The sequence below is a fragment of the Hyperolius riggenbachi genome, chromosome 3 (assembly GCF_040937935.1).
Source record: "Hyperolius riggenbachi isolate aHypRig1 chromosome 3, aHypRig1.pri, whole genome shotgun sequence".
Lineage (NCBI taxonomy): Eukaryota > Metazoa > Chordata > Amphibia > Anura > Hyperoliidae > Hyperolius > Hyperolius riggenbachi.
In genome coordinates this window covers 302258770-302279365 of record NC_090648.1, presented here as the reverse complement: position 1 = coordinate 302279365, position 20596 = coordinate 302258770, and the positions used below count along the sequence as shown (strand labels likewise).

General features: G+C 42.8%; 1 long non-coding RNA gene across 1 annotated transcript in view; it reads right to left on the bottom strand.

Annotated features, from left to right (window-relative positions):
* LOC137563738 (uncharacterized) overlaps window positions 1-20596 on the bottom strand; it is an 89520-nt gene that overhangs the window by 15807 nt on the left and 53117 nt on the right. Inside the window, exon 2 of the long non-coding RNA XR_011030422.1 lies at window positions 14909-14954. This is a non-coding gene — a long non-coding RNA (uncharacterized lncRNA). The remainder of the gene's footprint in view (window positions 1-14908; window positions 14955-20596) is intronic.

Below are 20596 nucleotides of genomic sequence, written 5' to 3'. Positions count from 1 at the left end.
TAAAAGTGTGTAACAAGTTCTGAAAAGTTTTTATTTCCATGATCCAATGGTTTTTGTTGTCAGTATCTCATACATTTTGCCAACAACCTAACTGCCTGTTACTGTGAAGGATGTCATTATATAAAGTTATAATAATGGGTCTTTATAGTCTGTTTCAGTAGCCAACAGTGGGCCCCTGTGCAGAAAAAATGAAGGGGCCCCATGTGAGTGGCCATAATCATAACAGATTATGGTTGGATCCAAATAATGTTGATAACATAAAAGTACATGAATCTAGGTTACATTCTGTAGGCACTGTGTTAATGTAACACACATTTCATACTTGTGTATGACTGGGCCACAAGCAGTTGTCACTGTTCCTTCTGGGGTTCAGAAAAAAATACACAGAGAAGAGCCTACAGGATAATCATGCCCTAACTGTGGTGCAGCTGCATGGGCCCTAGAGGGCATGGGGTCCCTGTGCGGCTGCACGGTCTGCACAGGCCTATGTCCACCAGTGGTCTGTTTAAAGGAAATCGGAGACACTGAAAGCAAAAAGATTATACTTAGTTGGGGCTTCCTTCAGCCCACTGTAGTCCATTAGCTCCCTCCGTTTTGCCACTGTGGAGTCTGGCATCCAACTGGATTGCTGGCCATTGCGTATACACGGCCCCAGCTGTGTGCTCTCCCGATTACACTCCCATGGCCAGGACCACTCATGCGCAGTAGTCCCCGACTGGCTCAGTTGAGGAATTTACTGGGCTGATTGGAGGGGAACAGAGGGGACAGTGAGGACAGCAAGGGAGCTTATGGTCTACAGGGGGCAGGAGCCCCAGATAATTATAAATCCTTTTGCATTCAATGTCTCAGGTACACTTTAACCACTAAGTGTATATAGTGCTGAGGTCTGATTACCTATATTCTTTAGATAATCAGACCTCAGCACTGTGTACACGCATCATTCCTGGTGATATGGGCAGAGTAATTTAAACATACTCCGTGATTAAACAAATATAAAGGACCTTAAGCTGGCCACCTAGTGTTCCAAAAAGATTTATTCCTTTCTGATATGGATCAATTCCTACATCAATTTTCAATAGATTCCAGCAAGGACTCTATTAAATATTGATCAAACAGCAGCATTGTACATTATGATGCAGTATACTCTATGGGCTGTTGATCTGCCATGTTCCTTTTCCACCCACGATCAACCCAGGTTTTGTGTACTTTACGATTTATACTTTTGATCGATTTTTGGTCAAAACTCAATTGAAATTTGAACGATCTGACCTTTTGGAGGATTCCATTCCCATCAGAGTCGATCAGAGTGATAGAATCTGCAAGGATTCGAACTGGAAAATCAATGTGCGTGTACAGGAATAGACAGTTCTGATCACAAAAATTCATTTCATGCAAGCTTTAGAAATGCTCTCACTGCGGCAAAACAGTCCTATTTTTCTTCACTAATATCCTCCCACTTCCACAACCCAAAGAGCTTATTCGGGACTTTTAACTCCCTTCACTGTTCCCCTCCTCCTTCATGCTCATTAGCTGAATAATTTGCAACATACTTCATTGATAAAATTGAAAAAATATGAAGTGCTTTTTCCATGCAGCCCTCAAATTCCATCTCCATCCCTATCATTGATTACTTTCTATCTGCGTTCTCTCCACTCTCTGAACATTCTCTCTCCGAAAGCAAACTTTTGTTTTCCATAGCATTTTAGTAAGGGGGCTTTTAGGACCATTGTAGCCCCTTACACACTCCAATAAGTTCTGCTTCACCATGAGCTTGCTGGTTAGTCTGTACCTCTCTTATCTCTAAATCCCATCTAAGCACCTGCTCTTTGGATCCTATTCCCTTCCATCTCATTCCGCAGCTATCCTCATCCTTCATGACTATACTTACTTCGCTATTTAACCTATCCATTTAGTTTGTTTCTTACTTTGTATAATGCCAAAGAATATGTTGATGCTTTATAAATCAATATTAATAGATCCTCTGGGTACCCTATTTTTTCCCACATCCTGAAAACAGATATGTAGATTAACTGACTTACCCAAACTGCCTTTAACTGCAATAAGGACATAGAGTATGACTATGTTTTTTTATTATTTAGTATTTATATAGTGCTGGCATCGTCCGCAGTGGTTTACAGAGTCCACAGTCATGTCACTCACTGTCATTAAAGAAGCTCACAATCTACCGTATTTCACGCCGTATAAGACGCTCCGGCATATAAGACGCACCCAGGTTTAGAGGGCAAAAACCAGAGAAAAAAATTATATATACTAAACCTGGTGCGTCTATATTCCAGGAGAGTCTTGTACATGTTACCCCTCAAATGTTGTCCTCCTGTGTCCCATTGTCTCCCCATGTGTCCTCTATGTCCTGAATACCTGCCCCATGTGTCCTCTGTGTCCCTCATACATGCCCCATGTGTCCCCCATGCCTGCCCTATGTGTCCCCCATACCTGCCCCATGTGTCACCCATGCATGCCCCATGTGTTCTCTGTGTCACCCATGCATACCCCATGTGTCATCTGTGTGTCCCTCATACATGCTCCATGTGCCCTGTGTCACCCATGCCTGCCCTATATGCTTGCCCTATGTGTTCTCTGTGTCACCCATACCTGTCCCATGTGTCCTCTGTGGCAACCATGCATGTCCCATGTGTACTCTGTGTGTCCCTCATGCCTGCCCCATGTGCCTTTGTCCCCCATGTGTCCCCTGTGTCACCCATGCCTGCCGTGTCCTCTATGTGTCCCTCATGCCTGCCCCATGTGCCTGTGTCCCCCGCATGTGTGTAAATTGTGGCGGCACCCGACCGTTGCCTCTGCCCGCTCCCCATGCCTGTAATGTGTCCGGCGTGTGTAATAAGTTCCCTCCCGCTGTGTGGCTGATCGCTGCGTGCCCCCGCTAGTGTTTAATATACCCGCTCCCCCGCCTGCCTTATCTCCCTCCCCCATGTGGTTGCTGGCCCCCCCGGATGTTAATCTGCAGCGGCTTACCTCTCCGCCTTGCCTGCGAGGATTGGAGACCTCCTTCACAGCTGCGCATCTCGCTCAAGTGATCGGCATGTGACAATGACGCAATCACCACATGCCGATCACTAGAGCGAGATGCGTGGCTGTGAAGGAGGTCTCCAATCCTCGCGGGCATGGCGGAGAGGTAAGCCGCTGCAGATTAACACCCGGGGGGGCCAGCAACCACATGGGGGAGGGAGATAAGGCAGGCGGGGGAGCGGGCATATTATACACTAGCGGGGGCACGCAGAGATCAGCCACACAGCGGGAGGGAACATATTACACACGCCGGACACATTACAGGCATGGGGAGCGGGCAGAGGCATACATCGGGTGCCGCCACATAGGCAGGGAATTCCCGACATGGCAGCAGGTCGCGGTTCGTATCGGCGGGCGTTTATAAGTCGGGAATACCCTGCCTTTGCCGTATAAGACGCAGGGACTTTTCCCCCCGATTTTTTGGGGAGAAAAAGTGCGTCTTATACGGCGAAAAATCAGAATCAGAATCAATTTATTTTTCGCCAAGTAAGTTTGCACCTACAAGGAATTTGTCTTGGCAGTTGCTTAACAAACACAAACACAAACAATACAAGCAAAGACAGTGTGAATATTACAAGTTAAGGACATTATAAGTATAGTGGCAGTAAGCAATGTGGGAATTGCTGCCATAGTCATAGTCTAGTGCCCCTAATATAGTTTTAAGGCATTTATTGGGGATAGAGCGAATTAACTTATCAGTACATTTTTGGGGACATAGGAGGAAAACAGACTCCATGCACATACAGGATCTTCTCCAAAAATTAGCATATTGTGATAAAGTTCATTATTTTCTGTAATGTACTGATAAACATTAGATTTTCATATATTTTAGATTCAAATACACACAACTGAAGTAGTTCAAGCCTTTTATTGTTTTAACATTGATGATTTTGGCATACAGCTCATGAAAACCCAAATTTCCTATCTCAAAAAATTAGCATATTTCATCTGACCAATAAAAGAAAAGTGTTTTTAAAACAAAAAAGAGGCTTGAACTACTTCAGTTGTGTGTTTTTGAATCTAAAATATATGAAAGTCTAATGTTTATCAGTACATAACAGAAAATAATGAACTTTATCAAAATATGCAAATTTTTTTAGAAGATCGTGTAGTGTCCTGGCCCTGATTTCTGAAGTCCTGCAGACCCAAACCTCCCCCTAATACTAAAATCCTACTGAGGTCCCTACATATACATATGAATGCCATTGTGAAGAGATCTCAGTTTAACCTACTTTGGCTGTGAGAGGAAACCAAAGTACAAAAAGAAACCCACATGAACAAAGATAGAAGGTACAAACACAATGAAGTGTCCCTGGTGAGAGTCACACCCAGGACTCTGGAGCTGCATGGTGAGAATGCTAATCACTTTGCAGGCCTGCTGGGTTTTGGTTTTTAATTTGAAATGATTGCACTATTTTGCAACTGTTTAACTGGCTGGTAGTTTCAGTGGACTGTGGAGAATTTAAGCTTATTTACATCATATGGAAAGTGAGTTTTGAACTCCATGTGAACCATGGGCAGAATCCATCTCACTAATCTTTTTCAGTCTTCCTTTTTCAGTCACATAAAGTGGTAGAGAACTCAGTTTATGAGCAATGATGGAAGACAGGATTCCCAGCCTTTACCGTTCGCCTGACTATAATCTCTTTCTTTCGTGGGAAGAAACTAATTTTTTTTTTTTTTTTGCTATAGAAATGCATAATATGGGCAGCATAGTGGTGTAGTGGTTAGCACTCTTGCCTTGCAGCGCTGGGTCCCTGATTCCAATCCGAGCCAGGGCGCTATCTGCACAGAGTTTGTATGTTCTCCCTGTGACTGTGTGGGTTTCCTCTGGGCACCCCAGTTTCCTCCCACATCCCAAAAACATACAGATACGTTAACTGGCTTCCACCTCAATTGGCCCTAGTCTACGATACATACACTACATGATATAGACATATAACTATGGTAGGGATTAGATTGTGAGCTCCTCAGACTATATTCTGTACAGAGCTGTGGAAGATGTCGACGCTATATAAATACTGAATGATATTAATAATTTCTCATTTCCTGTTAAAAACTGTCTGTTTCTTGTTTCACCTGCTGGAGGCACTGGTAGACATTTATCAAGAGTGTCTGAGACAAAATATTGGTAGGTTTTTAGAAATCCATGCAGAACTGTGTCAGACACCTTAAGAAATCATTAGTAAACTTATCTAAAAATAGGAGGAGTTAGGAAGATTTCTCAGACAGTGCAGTATGTGAGGGAAATTGCTGTTGCTGAGGTAACCAATACATTTTCTATATTGCATCAATGCACAGCACTGGAAGAGTTAAGCACAGAACAGATTCATAGGATTCAGCAAGGGAAGAAGCACTTCACAAATCATGTCTACTGTCTAGCCTGCACTGCACAAGCTGTGTAGAAGTGCTATTAAGCACTACTTAATCTGCATCGGTTTAGGGATGGATTTGCACTTTTCTTAACGGTAGTGCAGTTCTAGAAATTCATACTAAACTCCTACTATTAAGTAGGATTTAAGACGTTTCTTATTATCATGCAGAACTGTTCCCCCTTCTGGTTAGAACTGTTTAAGAAGAAAAAACTGTAGGGAATGCTTTGATAAATCTGGCCCATTGCCTTTCAGTACTGGACTTCACAGAGTTCCACTGGCTACCAGGAGGGGACTTGCTGAAGTTCCTGACTCCTTATTACATTTGCATGATCAATGATAATAATAATAATAATTAAGAGGTCATTATTTCTCATTTGGAGTCATATTTGGAGAAAGTTACACTAGTCTGATATTAATATTATTATGATTATTATTAATATAATAATGCTAACATTTGTATATCGCTTTTCTTCTGTCAGACTCAAAATGCTTGAACGCTGCAGCCACTAAGGGCGTACTCAATAGACCACCCTACAGTGTCAGGGAGTCTTGCCCAAGGACCTTACTAAATAGGTACTGCTTCAGCCAGGATTTGAACCCTGGTCTTCTATCTCAGAGGTAATGCCCTTAAATGTCTATATATCTATCATTTTGCTGCCTGATCGACCATTCAATTTGATAATTTTATCGAATTGGATGAAAATTAGTGCAGCAGCAAGCATGCCCTTTCAAGGTCAAATGTATTAATAGAGCAAGCTGGAAAATCTCGGGCCATTGTGGTAGATTGTGTGCATGGCGGTAATGGCGTGTGATATTACGATGACTGACAAACCTGAAGGATTTGCCCTCCAAATGTTAAGGTGCCCTTTAAAATCTCTTACTTGTCTAGCTGCAGTAAGTGTTCAGCTGCTCCTGCTTCCCTATTCACATACCACGTGGCTTCCGCGTATAGCACATTGTGCGTATGTGATATCACACACCCGCCATATGCTATATGCGCCAGCCACATGGGGAGCGAATGGGGAAGCAGAAGCAGCTGGACACTAATGGCAGCAGGAACAGGTAAAATTTTAATGCATGGGCATGGGGGGGGGGGGGTATTAATATTTGAGGGGGCAGCAGCGAGGTGGCGGATGCACTGTCACGGCTCACTAGGTCTATTCCTGAGAGATTTCATGCTGAAATTGATCAGGAATCGGCCTACAGTGTCTGATCAGATTCGAACAGAGAGAGATCTGTCTCTTAGTCGATCTGCCCATACATTACTAGAATAGTAGACCCTTAAGATGCATACACACGCACTACCGCCGGCAACGACAGGTCCGCCGGACCCTCCCGATGGGCGGACGTTCAGCCGACAGTAGTGCGTGTGTACGCGCTGTTGGTGGATCGTTCAGAAACAGCCTTATCAGACTGCTTGACAGACTGTACACACGCACTACTGTCGCTGGAACGCCCGCCCAGCGGGAGGGTCGCGCGGACCCATCGTTGCCGGCGGTAATTAGAATGCTTAATCTTTGCCCTGCCCTGCGCTATTCTTGTCTACCATTACCTTACTTTGATTAGCAAACTTGCTTACAAAAAAAGTTGAGAACTGGAGTAAACTGTAAATGCAGACAGAATGTGATAACTTGCAAATCATTTTGCCCCCATATTAAATAAAAAAAAAAGTACAAGGATAACATTTGATATTGAAACCGATACATTATATTGTTTAATAAAAAAAATGTATAACTATTTTGAATTTAATGACATCAGCATGTTTCCAAAAATGTAAGACAAACAGTGGAGAAGTTGTTAAGGGTTCTGCCTCTGACACGGGAGACCAGGGTTCGAATCTCGGCTCTGCCTGTTCAGTAAGCCAGCACTAATTCAGTAGGAGACCTTTGGCAAGTCTCCCTTACACTGCTACTGCCAATAGAGCGCGCCCTAGTGGCTGCTGCTCTGCTCTGGCGCTTTGAGTCCGCAAGGAGAAAAGCGCAATATAAATGTTATTTGTCTTTTTTGTCTAATGCTATTTTTTTTATCTCTTACAACTTAGGAGGTTAACTGGAAGAGGAACAGTAGTATTTGGATTTGTTTACAAAAAAGCATCCAATAATTCATTAATAGTACAGAAAATAAAAATAACATCTTGGAACATTAAAAAGCATTTAGCCACCAGGACTAGTGATGCCAGTATGGCAAAGGGGGGCAATTGCCTCAGGGCCCCTTTCCACTGCTGCCCCCGCACTGCCGGACACCCCCCTAGGTGATCTCCCCCTGACTGCTCCTGAGTCCATAGGTCCCCTGCATGATCTGTAGCTGCATATAAAAAACTCACCAGTCCTGGGGCACTGCTCTGTCCATGCTCCATTCCTGCTACCTGCCTCAATGAGGAAGAAGCAAAGAGGGAGTAGTGTGCCAGGACAGGTGAGTTATTACAATGCAGCCACACATCATGCAGGGGCCCATGGAGCAGTTGAGAGGGAGGCCACCTGGGGAGTTTGCTGTCTGCAGCTGACTCGGAGACCCGGGGGCTGACTTTGCTGGGGGGGAGGGGGGCACGTTACCTTTGCCCTGGGACCCCTGTGCTGCCCAAACAAGCCTTGTTGGCCATTTATTCATATGCAGTATACAATATCATTAAAATAAGAATTCAAAGAAATCCCAGAAGCCAATATTAGATGGCCATGATCACTGGGCTTTCGGATGGCACTTTGAAGTGGTGGAAATCACTACTCAGGCTCAGTATCCCTTTCCATAACCATTGTCACTGCATCTAAAACAAAAGTTTGCTTTCTTAAAACAGAAAGAATTTGTGATAATTCAGGTTGGAGTGAGCTCCGAGATGTCTCCTAGTGGCTAGTGCATCACTGCTTAATATATGCAAATTAACCATTGTTGCCCTTAGAAGCTAAGCACACCTCCAGAACCGCTGGAATGCAATGATGTGTCAGCTTGTTAATTTGTACAGAGCCATAATAATCCAACATGCATACAGACTGCATCTACAAACGCAAGGTAAAACTCTACCATGGTAAGTAGCAATTCTATTTAAACATTATACAGAAACATTGCTACCTTTACTAGACCAGAAAACTGTGGTGGCCCAATGAATCAAAATGTAAACATTCTCTGGGAAATCATGAATATTGAGTCCTCCAGTCTAAAGAGGAGAATGACCATCTGGCTAGTTATTAGTGCATAACTCAGCTTTATGGTGGTATGGAGGGTGAATACTGTATGTGTGCATGGCATGTGTAGCGTGCACTATTAGGAAGGTAATTTAACCACTTCGCATCCAGACCTTGTTTCCCCCTTATAGATCAGAGCTGTTTTTACAGTTTAGCTAGGTCCCTATTTAATTAACAATAACTTTATCCACACTTATGACAGTGGGGTTGATTCACTATAACAAATAGCATGCCTTATCAGAGTTAACATGCTTTATCAGAGTTAACGTGCCTTATCAGAGTTAGCACGCCATATCAGAGAAGCATAGCGAGCGCCACAAAGTTATGCCTGCTAATTGGCAATGACGAGAGCTCCACTCATCCTGCCCTGAGCCCCTAAAGTCCTATCACTTTAAAGGACATTATCCCCGCACTTTGATTGGCCCAATAGGCTGCCTGTCAAGTTTCCTGTCAAGTGACAGAAAGCCTACTGGGCCAATCAAAGTAAGGGGATAATGTCCTTTAAAGTGATTGGACCCGCAGGGGCTCAGGGCAGGATGAGTGGAGCTCTTGTCATTGCCAATTATCAGGCATAAGTTTGTAGTGCTCACTACGCTACTCTGATAAGATGCATTGACTCTGATAAGGCATGTTAACTCTGATAAGGCACATTAACTCTGTTAAAGAGAACCCGAGGTGGGTTTGAAGAATATTATCTGCATACAGAGGCAGGATCTGCCTATACAGCCCAGCCTCTGTTGCTATCCAAAACCCCCCTAAGGTCCCCCTGCACTCTGCAACCCCTTATAAATCACAGCCACGCTGCTGACAAACAGCTTGTCAGAGCTGGCTGTGTTTATCTCTATAATGTCAGTCTGCTGCTCTCCCCGCCCCCTGCAGAACTCCAGTCCCCGACTGCATCCCTTCCCTCCCTGCTGATTGGAGGGAAGGGACGGGGCAGGGATCGGAGTTCTGCAGGAGGCAGGGAAGCAGCTGAGACTGACACTACAGATGTAAACACAGCCGCACAGCACGGCTGTGATTTATGAGGGATTGCAGAGTTCAGGGGGACCTTAGTGGGGTTTGGGATAGCAACAGAGGCTGGGCTGTATAGGCAGATCCAGCCTCTGTATGCAGATAACATTCTTTAAACACACCTCGGGTTCTCTTTAAGGCACGCTATCTGTTATAGTGAATTAACCCAATGTGTGTTGTGATGCACGGAGGAAACCCGCAGAACTGGAACAGGTAGCGAGTGTAATATTACCTGCTTCCAGTGCTGTGGGTCTCCTTCGTGCATCACAGCACACTCTCTCTGCTGCCATCACTGGCTCCCTATCACATGACCGATGCCAGTCATGTAATTGGGAGCTAAGCGATGGGCAGCAGAGAGTGCTGCTGTGATGTATGGAGATCCGCAGTGCTGGAATCAGGTAAATATAATGCTCCCTGCGATACTTTGCATGGGGATGGAAGAAGAATGGCCCCCCCAAAGCCCCCGGGCCCCCTGCAATCGCAGAGTTCGCAGGAGCTATTGTTACGCCAATTGGCTACAGTGTGTATTTTTCACTGTAAACTGAGAAAATAAAAGTATTTTTAATTGTAAAAATCAATATTATTGGCTCAGGGAACATATATTTCATTTCACCACTTAGTGCTGCACCAGATAGTGCCAGAGGTGGGCACGGGAGCAATGCCCAATGCGTGCACAGCTGGCACGGAGGATGTAGATATACTGTAGTGGTTTTCTAGGAAGGCAATATGAGGGTTCACTAAGCAGTGCAGAATGGTACTGAGAGTGAATAATATTCTATTAATTTCACTTTCTACATTATATAAAACTGTTCTTTTTCTCTGGGGTTGGGCTTTAACTTTCATATTTAATGCATACAAACTCATAAAGTATGCATTGCACATAATAGTCTTTAATTTATAAACTTTTGTGTAAAACAAAGGTGGTAAGAGTCATACAGCACAGTGCAGCACTGCAGCGTAATACAAAGGGTCCAAACTGCACAGATATGTGTAAGCTTGTGTACTCTTGCTGCACTTTGTAGGCATGAAAATCCTAACTTAATACAGAAGTGTTCTGCATAATTGTACAGTGCTGCTTTTTGATCAGTGAACTGACTTTCCTCTGTGTACTATCTTGTGTTATGCATTCATAGAGTACTAACATTTTCTGCAGCACCTTACAGAGCATGTCAAACAATTCCTGTCATGTTTCAAAAGCTTGAGGTGACTGGACTGGAATGGAAAACAGTGTTTTACTGATTTATTGCACATTTCCAAGGTAATATAAACAACAAAGAAGAAAGCGCACTCCAGATTGATCAAATGTCCAAAAATCCAGCCATTCCAAAATCCTGTAGTCTGCAGTGCAAACAAATGAAAAAAAAAATCTACTAAAGATTAAAAAAATGCCAATCCAATGTAAGAGGAAACCACTCTAAGGAGCTCACCACTGTCACTTTAAGCCCTGTTCGCACTGGGAATCGCAAAACGCAATCACAATCGCTTAGTGATTGCAATTTTCTGTGATTTCGCCACAATTCCATTTTGTGAATCTCATTTCAGGGAATAAGAATCGTATCACAATTGCCCGGAAACGCTGCATGCAGCCCGTTTGCTATTGTCGTAAAAAGCAATCACGCCACAAGTGCTGTGAGTAATCCCATAGGATCACTTGTATCGCAGCACCTTGCTGATCGCCGGCAATAAGCAAAGCACTAAATGCTGCCGGAAAGCTCCCAAGTTTGAACGGGGCCTTAAGGACAATCAAAACATTTTGTTTGTACTGGTTATATAAACAAGCCAATGATTCTGAGCAGAGAGCTATGGAATCTGGTTCCTAGTTCCTTACAGGGTGGACGTAGTGGCAGGAATGAAGAGGGTTTTTAAGCTGAGATCCCAAGTAGTGTAAATTGTTACTTGTAGCCACAACTACAGTGGGTAACAAATCCCTATTTAATATTGCCGCAAGATTGCTGCCAAGGTTTAGCAGGTAATTTGGATGCGTGTCCTAACTGGTAAACTGGGCACCACTATACAACAGCACAATGTAATAGGCAGCTTTGGCAGCTCACACTTATAATTTAGTTTCAGGAGTACGGCTATTATATAGCCGAACTTTAGGTAACATCGGAGGTAAGCAAGCGATGACATGTGGAGTTCGGCTACTATGTACTGGCGGAGATAGTGACGGCGCATGGAGTTCAGATATCATGTAGTCAAATTTTAAAGAGCAGTGGAGGTCGGTAAACGGCACCTAGGATCTGGCTATCATAAAGCTGAGCCCCAGATTTCGACACCGGGCTTAAGTAGGCAGATTAATGAAGTCCATTACCAGTTAGTATTAGGTATGGGTGGGGAGAGGTGATTGAGTTTAGTGTTAGGCCTGGGTAGGGGAGGAGGTTAGTGTTAGGCATAGGTAGGGGGGACGTTAGTGTTAGGCATAGATAGGGGAGGTTAGTGTTAGGTGTAGGTAGGGGGGAAGTTAGCGTTAGACTTGGGTAGGAGGGAGGTTGGTGTTAGGCGTGGGTAGGGGGAGGTTAGTGTTAGGCATAGGTAGGGGGGGAGGTTAGTGTTAGGAAAAGGTGGGGGGTTAGTGTTAAGCCTCATACACACGAGCCACAAAAGGAGGCAAGCGACACAAAAAAAAAACAAAAAAAAACCGCGACAGCTCGGTGCCAGGTCCCTCTGTGCTGCAGCCGTACACACGGCGCACAGAGGGATAGAGATGCGGTGAAAGCTGTCGCCGAAGGTCCCTCCCCCCGCCGGAAGCTCCGCTCACTGTGTGTGGGTCGCTGTCGCTAGTCTGCATACACACGGCGGACTAGCGACAGTTGCGGCGACAGCTGTTGCAGGCGATTAGCCGCGTCAATCGGCTGGCGACAGCTGACGGGCGACGGTTCGGGGCGCGCACGTCATACACACGGGCGACCTGTCGCTGCAACACGCGCGTGCCACGTGGTTGCAGCGACAGCCATAGCCCGTGTGTATGAGTCATTACATGTAGGTAGGGGGGAGGTTAGTATTAGGCATAGATGGGGGGTTAGTGTTAGCTGTAGGTAGGGGTGAAGTTAGTGTTAGGCATAAATAAGGGATGGTTAGTGTGAGTTATAGTTTAGAGAAGGTGATAGCAGAATATCGGTAACATTACCAATATTCTTACTATTGGCATGATCCAGTGCACAAACAGACAGCTTTTTTAAATGTGCATGATTGAATGGGTGTTATGTTGATTTTGAGTATCATACAAGTGCACAAAGCATTTACTTTAATTACATCGAAATTATTATTAGTCACTTATTTATTGTGCATCCATTTTATTCATCTGGGTCTTTGATGTCAGCAGAGGTATGATTGCCTGGAGTATGGTTTACATACCACAGTAAATCAACCATTGTGGAGGATACAGAGGATGCAGATCCATTTTATCTAGACAAGAGAGATAGGATACTCCTACCCACATTACAGAATGTAAACACGGTTTCAAATATTAATATTACAAAATAGAGAGAGAGAGAGAGAGAGAGAGAGAGAGAGAGAGAGAGAGATTGAAAATAAACAAAGATGGTCATTGCTTTGCTGTTTTTTTCATCAAGAATTTTCCCATAAGCTGATTATCATTTGAATGTGTATTTAAAAATAGGGTGGTAGGTACCATATGTAGCAGCACCATTCCTGCCTATTCTAAAGAACTGTCATTCTGTCCATTTAATTATGGTAAGTAAAGCCTTACTTTGGTCACTGTGTATATTCACTAAAGTCGTTTAGCATTTCAATAAAATGACCTTTACACCTCAAGTGCCTATTTAACCTGCACTGTCAGTAGAAAAAGTACTTAAGAACATCTTGTCATGCAGGTCAGGAAATTATTTTGGGCAAGATGCTGGTGGATGTCTTTGAGTTAGAAATGTTTTCTAAACCTTCTAGGAGATGTATAGTAGATACACTGACTGTATCTCTACAGCGCCAACTTATTAGTTAACTTCATACAAATTAATTGTATTTGCACATAAAATAGCATTTTAAAATTATCCCAGGTCAATAACTGTCCAAAATGAAAAGTATGAATTTATGGCATTATTTTTTCTTTGGACCTCTTACCAACCTGTTATTAACTTATGTGTTGAACATTCAAGAAGCGCAGGTTTACTTCTCTTAAGGATAATGGGTGATGGTTGGCATTCAGTTACTTATAGCAGAATATTAACAGCGGCGATGTAGGAAGATGAACACTCCTCGTTCCCTCTTCTGCCGGTGGGTTAGAGCGAGATCACACGACGTTATGTGACAGGTGTGAACGAGACTTCAAGCGATTGCGGTACTTTGGGCAGTGTTCGGGGGGGGGTCTTAAAGATCCAATCCGCAATGACGGTCCTAATTGGCATGCACCGCTTAGCGTGATCGTGCGCCTGTACCAACGTCACAAGATTGTGGAAACAATCGCTTATCACTCAAAAATCACAGTCGTCTGAAAAATCATTGGGAAAATCGCGTGTTGGGTATGCAGCTTTAGAGTACTGAAACCAAATGTACTATTTATGGTTGGATCACACAGGCGACTGCTGAGCTTCCCACTGCGTCTTGGTCAAATGCTTTTGACTGCTCTTCTGGCTTTCTGTGGTGATCTGCGTTCCCCCCATGGGGGACACGGAGACGCGGCAGATACAACTTTGTTTTTTGAAAGCCTGTTGGCTTGGTAGATTTATTTAAACGATGCTTTTGACTTGCAATGAAAACGCCTCTTTTAACACCATGCAAGCGTCCATCTGAACCGGCCCTGATAATAAAGGTGTAGCATTTAGATAACTGGTAATGAGTAAAAAAGGTCATAATATTGGAAATGCTATTCACTCTTGGAATATTTTTTAGCAGAGTCTCGCCTCCCTATTTGAGCACTTTGGAGCAACAATGAAAATGTTCTGCTGAAAACCATACAACAGGAAAGCAGATTCTTGAAGACCACTTCCTTTAGAAAATCACCCCTAAAAATACTGTACTGACTCTGTTAAACTGCACAGTTTAACTGGAGCCCATTACTCCAAACAAGATCACAAAGAAATAAACACTTTACAGTAACTTTAGTTTCCATTATCTCAGCTCCTTAACATTGAGCTCTTCAACCACAATAATATAACAGTGAGGTGCTAATTGGTGAAGCAACGGTTTTGACAGTGAAATTTAAAGCAGATGGACAATCCATAATGTGATTACTCCAGTAACACATTGTTAAAAGGTCACAAATGCAAGTTTACAGATTGTTCCTGGTTACAAAATGTGATTCAATCATTAAACATTATTGCTTACACTATATAAAACACTTACTTTTCAATTAGGCAGCCACTTTTCCTCCCACTATCTACAGTATAGCCTGTTAAAAGAAAATGCACAGCTTTATTAGTTTGTTTTATTGTGTATATAATGTTTTCCTAATTATTTATTTTATCTTTAGTATTCTAAAGTTTTACATATTACACGGAACCAGTTCCTGTCTCAAATGTCCCTTGAGCGCTTGTGTCAATTGATGCACGTGTGTGTTTGCACCTTAGCATGTTCACAGAGAGATCATTGTTAAAAAAAAAAAAATCAAGGCACCTCTTTGCAAGGAGTTTTCTCTGTCAGCAATCCCACTGTTCCTCTTGTCACTCCTTCAATCTATGTCAGATGCCAAAGAGACCACAGAGAAACTGCAATAGGTTCTACTTTGACAACCAGGACTGGATTTGGACATTTTACCGCCAAAGACCTACTGTCACCAACCCCGCCTCCCCCCAACCACTCTGTCCTGTGCAAAACTCATTCTGTGTAATCCCCCTGTGCCGTTTGTTTTCCTGGTCCTGTGCTCTCAGCTTGTGCTCCACCCATCCTGTGTACTTAACTGGTCCTGTGCTTCCCCATTCTGTGCTGTGCTTGGGGGGAACACTGCACTGGATGGGGGGAGCACAGAACCAGTGCTCCACTGCTTGCCCCTGTGGAAGCAGGCCGGCTGTGCACTGTGTTTGTGACTGCTGTGGTTTACATGTTTGCCAGTTTAACTGCCTTAGTGTGCCAGCCCGCTGCCCGCCCTTTGCTTCCTGGTGCCCTAGTCCATGGCCTTTGTGGCCTTGCTTCAAATCCGGCCATGGTGATAACCAGAACCAATATGCTATCACCATACCTCTCATGAGCCACCGTACTCAGCGATGGATCTATCAGTTTATTGTTGGTTATATTTCACTTGAAAGCAAGCAAGTTTTGTGTCTGTTTTCCTCTTCAGGAAGCTCACATTGTCTGCCACAATTACAAATTACTTTCACACTCATAGAGACGTTATTTTGAAAAGCCTTCACCATGGAGATTTATTTTTCTATTAAGTTTTAGACTTAAGCTTATTATTTGATAAACTTTAGCATTTTATTTTAATGTTTTGATGGTATTATAGAAGCAGACAAGATTATTATAGTCTAAACATTTTAATTGCCATCGGGGAGTTAAGCTCAGTCACTGGAACATATTGCTCACAGCTGTAGTGAAATAGCCATCCCTGAGTCTCACGGCCCCTTAATTCTACCGCAATTAAATTGTTTAAGATAATTTAATTATTATTTACATATCAAGCAGTGACTATTTACATTCTCTAATTATCCCTATTAATTAGACAGACAGTAAATTAAACTTTCACACAAATATTTTAATGCGCTGTGTTAATTTACTATTAACGTAAATAGCCACATATGGCTGAATTTAAAGAGTATAATAATGCAATATGTGAATAGAAAGTGTGTGGGGGGGAGAGAGAGAGAGAGAGAGAGAGAGAGAGACTGATGCATTGGGTTGTCATACAGGTTCACTGCAGACTGTTGATTTTTTATCGAATGAGCATAAAATCTTGGTCTGCACTGATCATCAGCAGCTCTTCTGGGCCTGATTGATCAAAAATATGATTAGATCATTTTTTACTGCCTTGAGCATTATAAGAGGCTGTAGAGTGATACATTCAATAGATTTTCTTTTTGTATGTAGTACCTCAGGGCTCAGTTCACACCTCTTTCCCTTCTCCATCTATTTTTATAGATTTGGCTATCATTAGTGATAAGCAAGAATTTTGCATAATTGTGATTTTGCATCGTAATTCGCAAATATGATGCAAAATCGTAATCCAAAAATTCTCAGAAAAAATCACGATTAATATAATTTGGAACCATCATTTCGCATTGCACATAATTTGGTGGCATTTTTCCAAGGTTAAAACCAAATTTTTTTTGCATTTTTAAAATTGATTTTCTTTTTGAAAAAAAAATACTTTTTGACTGGTTCCCACTATTCCTCTTAACATGCATAGCGATTTTGGTCATGATAGCATGTGTGGGCTTTGTTATTGTATAGTAGAATAAGAAACCAAGAAAACAGTTGCACTGCATATATTTTCAATCTATTTTATTTGGCATCAAAATAGGTACAAAAGTTAAAAACATTAAAAACAAGAGCAACCATACCTACTACACAAAAAATGGTGGAGGTAACCTAACATGTCCTCCATGCTGGAAACGAATCAATCCATCTGAACTAATAACTGCAACTAGAGGAAGATAGATGTCTTTATTGCAAGGACCCAGGTCCAACAATGATATGGCAACTGTGCTATGCTATGATTAGTGCAATATTAGAATGGATCATATAATATAATATACAAGTGGAACCTATGAAATAAGCAAAAATGAGTGAATGCTTGGGCATGCATGGGCTTTCTTATTAACCACTAAAGTCGGTACAAAGTTATGTGTAATTACGCAAAATTACACAGAATGGATTACACAAAGTCAATTGAATTTCCAAATCGTGATTACGTATGACCGTAACATTTTATGTAAAATTTTGCATAATTATAATTAACATATTACATTCATCACTAGCTATCTAATTACCTCTTCCAACTTCTGCATCTAAGACTTCTCATAAACAGTTCCCTTCCCCTGGATCAGTGGTCCCCAAACCTGCTCTGAAGCTTCACCAGCAGACAGTGTTCTGTGGCTGTCCATGCAGGCAGTTAATCCATATTGCTCATTTCAGCATAACACAGGTCCACATGGAGATTTTACCCGGTAACTAATCTAGCTCTTCTTTATTCTCTGCTATCAGGCAAGACATATTATACCACGGTATAGTTGGCATGCTGACTTCCAGTAACTCTAATTTCAACCTCTTATCTCTTAAAGGAACCCATATGATATGCAACTTTCCCTGGAAGATTCTATCACTGTAGTAAAATCTGCTGAAGATCAATGTCTAAAAATAGCTGCCCAATTGTAATTTTGATCGACTTTAGGGCAAAATCAATAAAAATTACAGATGTGTGGTCGAATGGAGTTGGGGGTGCAATGGTGTCTTTGCACAATGCTTAGAGACAGTGACAGGCCCCCCAGGTCTCCACCATCTAATACTGCTCCCCGGAGCCCCTGCAGAGTAGCACCAGCGGCGTACACTAACTACTCACCTGTCCGGCCTTCACGCTCCCTATCAACATCATTTTAGAGATTTGAGGTAATTATACATTAACATTCAGCATTTCAATCTTGAAAACATGCTTGAACTGACAGGTGACATGATGAGATAAACATGATTACATAAAGTTTACATTTGACTGTGTTCATTGTTTATTCTTTTCATTGCAGGAATCAATAAAGCTTTAGGCCCAGTTCACCGTGGCATAAAAAGGGATCCATTTTTACGCAGATCAATTTTTGATCCGTCCAGTGTGAACTGGCTCTAAAAGCTTTACCTATGGAAATGAAACTGTGGAATTGCAGATGAATTCAGTGGCAGCACTCCTGGAAAGTAAATCAAGGCAAAACAGTTATAACACTGGTAACAAGGATAGTGCTGAAAAGCACACAAAAAAAAGAAAGAAACAAAAATCATTATTTGCAGCCATTACGGTAAATTGAAAATAAGAATGCAAGATTTTTAGGTAAATTAGTATATTTTCAGTTAAAGTTTGCTTTAAATAGTATTTATAGTGAAATATGCATGCCAAAACTGGGTACAGTATACAGTAGCTATTGGATTTCTAATAAAAAAAAAAAATACTTGGCATGACAATTTCATCAATTTAAAGGATACTGCAGCCGAAAGGCTGCAGAGAGATAAAACCTGCATTGTGTAGGTAAAGAAAAGTGCATACTCACCGCTCCCCTCGCTCCCTACCGTCGGGTCCCGCTCGTCAGCCACAGCTCCCGGTACTGGCCGACTCTCCTGACCCCTGACCCGGACATACTGCGCCGCACATGCGCAGTATGTCCTGTAATCTTCGCTTCTGGCGTCGCATCATGACGCCAGAAGTACGGACACTCCCCCGCCTCCTGCGTGTGCGCTCCAGCGGCTTCACTATAAAGCTACATGCTAGCTTTATAGTGGAGCCGCTGGAGCACACACGCAGGAGGCGGGGGAGTGTCCGTACTCCCCCGCCTCCTGCGTGTGCGCTCCAGCGGCTTCACTATAAAGCTACATGCTAGCTTTATAGTGGAGCCGCTGGAGCACACACGCAGGAGGCGGGGGAGTGTCCGTACTTCTGGCGTCATGATGCGACGCCAGAAGCGAAGATTACAGGACATACTGCGCATGTGCTGCGCAGTATGTCTGGGTCAGGGGTCAGGAGAGTCGGCCAGTACCGGGAGCTGTGGCTGACGAGCGGGACCCGACGGCAGGGAGCGAGGGGAGCGGTGAGTATGTACTGTACTTTTCTTTACCTACACAATGCAGGTTTTATCTCTCTGCAGCCTTTCGGCTGCAGTATCCTTTAACAGAAGTGCGTATTGGGATATCATTAAAATGTAAGCCTCCATGCAATCTGCCTTGAACACTGACTGTATTTAAAGATGTCATGGAAAACAAGAATATATATAAAAGGAACATCCATAAACAATATTTTTATAAAGCCTTTCATATTAAAAAAAATTGTACTGGGAACACCCAGTCAAACATGCTTCAAACATGTAGCTGTCAGACATAAAATCAAAAATCAATTCTTTATTTTTATCTGGTACACAAATAATAAGGAAGTACTAAAGATGCTAACCATGCAATCCAAACATTAAAAATCACTCTTACTTTTTTTCTCCATAAAACATCATTCCCCTGTTTCTTTGGTTCCTATTTGGTATTTACTTTACCCTCAGACATAACTAATGCAGCCTGATTGGCTGAAGTCTCTTTCCCTCCTATTTTCCCCTTCCACACCGCTGTTCCTCTGTGACTGGCCAATATTTCTCATGCTGACACAATGCCCTTTCTACTGCAGAGCTGGGTGGGAATGTCCGAAGATTGGGAGGAAGGCGGGCAATGAAACACACACAGAGTAAGGGCTGGTGCACACCGAGCGGCTTTTTGGGCGTTTTCAGATCCGCTTGCGGCTGCGGATCTGCTTGGTCAATGTATCTCAATGGGGTGGTGCACACCAGAGCGGCAGGCGTTTTGCAGAAACGAAAAATGCCTGGGTGAGGCATTTTTTGGATTGCGGGTGCGTTTCTGCCTCAATGTTAAGTATAGGAAAAACGCAAACCGCTCTGAAAAACGGCACTTCAGAGCGGTTTTGCAGGCGTTTTTGTTACAGAAGCTGTTCAGTAACAGCTTTACTGTAACAATATATGAAATCTACTATACTGAAAACCGCAGCAGCAATCCGCAAAACGCTAGCAAAACGCCTCATAAAAATAAAAAAAAGCGTTTAAAAATCTGCTAGCGTTTTGCGGATCTGCTAGCGGGTTTTGGTGTGCACCAGCCCTAAGGGAGGAAATTATGTCAGGATCGGGTTCAAGATAGACACAGTCAAAATGGAAAATTCTAAGAAGGATTTTCTCTTTTTTTACTATAGAAAAATCACTAAAATCAAAATGTGGACAGTGCAATATGTTATGTAAGTAGAGCAAGTATTTATCTACTTATATATGTGTTTTTTTCTGAAATAGTACGGCTGACAGCTCGTCTTTAAACTTTCCTGCGCAATCTTTGAAGTTGCATGTTAAATCTTCCATGTTC